This window comes from Babylonia areolata, chromosome 22 (genome assembly GCF_041734735.1).
Source record: "Babylonia areolata isolate BAREFJ2019XMU chromosome 22, ASM4173473v1, whole genome shotgun sequence".
Taxonomy (NCBI): domain Eukaryota; kingdom Metazoa; phylum Mollusca; class Gastropoda; order Neogastropoda; family Buccinidae; genus Babylonia; species Babylonia areolata.
In genome coordinates, this window is record NC_134897.1 from 7,882,402 (window position 1) to 7,884,901 (window position 2,500).

Below are 2,500 nucleotides of genomic sequence, written 5' to 3' on the forward strand. Positions count from 1 at the left end.
CTTCTGGCGTTCCAAAGGGGGAAGTCCTGGCTGTTCTTCTGGCGTTCCAAGGAGGAAGTCCTGGCTGTTCTTCTGGCGTTCCAAGGGGGAAGTCCTGGCTGTTCTTCTGGCGTTCCAAGGGGGAAGTCTTGGCTGTTCTTCTGGCGTTCCAAGGAGGAAGTCCTGGCGTTCCAAGGGGGAAGTCCTGGCTGTTCTTCTGGGTGTGAGGTTCCTGCGAGTGTGAAGTCAATCTGGGGTTGAGCCCTGATCGTCCGGTCCATCTGTGGTTAGGTCCTGGAAGAAGAATGAGGTGTCCGTTTTGTTTTGTTAAAAAAAAGCCCACAGTTCGGTCAGTGAAACAGTAGTCTTGAATTATAAGTTTCAAAGGAGAATGTCTGACATTTGCACCCACAGAAGATCAACACCCAGTCAGTAAATGATGCTGAACACTTATTCGGCGCTTTTTGTGCTCAGATCTAGCTCTCAGTGCTTTGCATGGACAGACCTCGTTGGAATGAAAATGACGAAAGAATAAGACAATTCACTGCGAACAGACATCAGGACGCCCCGCATCCAGTTTACCTCTCTCTCTCTCTTTTTCTGTGTGTGTGTGTGTGTGTGTGTGTGTGTGTGTGTCTGTCTGTCTGTCTGTCTGTCTGTCTCTGTCACTCTCTTTATAAGGCATTTCAGTTAAGAGAGACACTTATATCCTAGTTTTATTGGGGCTGGTTATGGAATATGCTGCACTCTTTGCATTAACAATTACAATGACACATAAAAAAAACCAAACATAATTTTGTTGTTGCCCCACGTTCATGTCGGGCTATGGCCTTCACTGAATAAACCATCTCTCTCTCTCTCTCTCTCTCTCTCTCTCTCTCTCTCTCATTCACACACACACACACACACACTCTCTCTCTCTCTCACACACACACACTCACCCTCACACACACACACACACACACACACACACACACACACACACACACAGATAGTCACCGTCGAGTAAGTTGCGCAGAGTTAGCCTGCATGGAAAGAGAGAGTGAGAAGATAAAAAAAAAGTTATATTAGGGAGGGGGGTCGGGAAGTGTGAGAAGAGTGGAGGGGGGGGGGGGGGGGGGGGGGGGGGGGGGGGGGGGGGGGGGGGGGAGGGTTGGTTGGGTTAAGCGGCCAGATGGAATCTGTGCTGACTCCAGGTTATAAGCTGACACGGTCACACACCACACGGCTGTGTGGGTGGCTGTCGACGTGGACTCATCGAGACACACTGACTGACTGGAGTGGCTGCTGTCGGAATGATAATTGTGTATGTGCGATTTACTTGAAACGAAACACACACATACCGCCAGACACACAGACATACACACTGACACACACGCACGTACACACACAGACATATACGCGCGCGCACACACACACACACACACACACACACACACACACACACACACACACACACACACACGAAACACAGAGAAAGAGAGGAGAGAGACAGGGATACAGACAGACAGAAAAGACTGAAAAAAGAAAGAATGAAAGAAAGAAAGTAAATCAAAAACGTACGTTTGAGTCTCTCTACACCTCCCTCCACCACCGTTTTGATTGAAAAGCACCCAGAGCAGATTTCTGGATAGTGTGCTATACAAGTATCCATCATTATTCTCTGTCTGTCTATCTGTCTGTCTCTGTCTCTCTGTCTGTCCGTCTGTCTGTCTGTCTCTGTCTGTCTATCTCTGTCTGTCTGTCTGTCTGTCTGTCTCTTTCTCTCTCACTCTCTCTCTCACTCTCACTCTCTCTCTCTCACTCACTCTGTCTCTTTCTCTCTCACTGTCTGTCTGTCTCTCACTTTCTCTCTCTCTCTCGTTCACTCTCTCTCTCTCTGTCTGTCCTCTCTTTCTCTCTCTCTCTCTCTCACTCTCTCTGTCTCTGTGTCTCTCTCTGTCTCTGTGTCTTTCTCTCACTCTGTCTCTGTCTCTCTCTGTCTCTGTCTCTCTCTGAGGCCTCCCCTTCCCACTCTTTCTCCCCACCCATTTCCTTCCCTATTCCCGGCCTCCCTCCCTTCCTTCCCTCCCTCCCTCCCTTCCCTCCCTCCCTCTTTGTCTCTTCCTCTCTGTCAGTCTTTTTCCGCCACCGCCGGCGCCGCGGCACAGGAGACTAATCACTAAATCGAAAACTTTTCACTAGCACTTTAGACTAACCATTGTTGTTACCGGGAGCCATTTGGCACAGATCGTCAGACTGACGGTGGACCTTGAGAGGAAGTAGCACACGGCCTTTGTTTCCACCAAGGAGCTGGTACCTTGTGTGTGTGTGTGTGTGTGTGTGTGTGTGTGTGTGTGTGTGTTTTTCGTTGGTTCAGCCCATTGAGCTATTGAACTCCATGGTTCAGCCTCGCCCGCTGACACAGAACATAGTGTGAGAAACGTGGTTCCAGACACACACAGAGACACAAACAGGGCAGTCGGTAAAAACAGGCATACAGACAGACAGACAGACTGACGGACGGACGGACGGATAGACA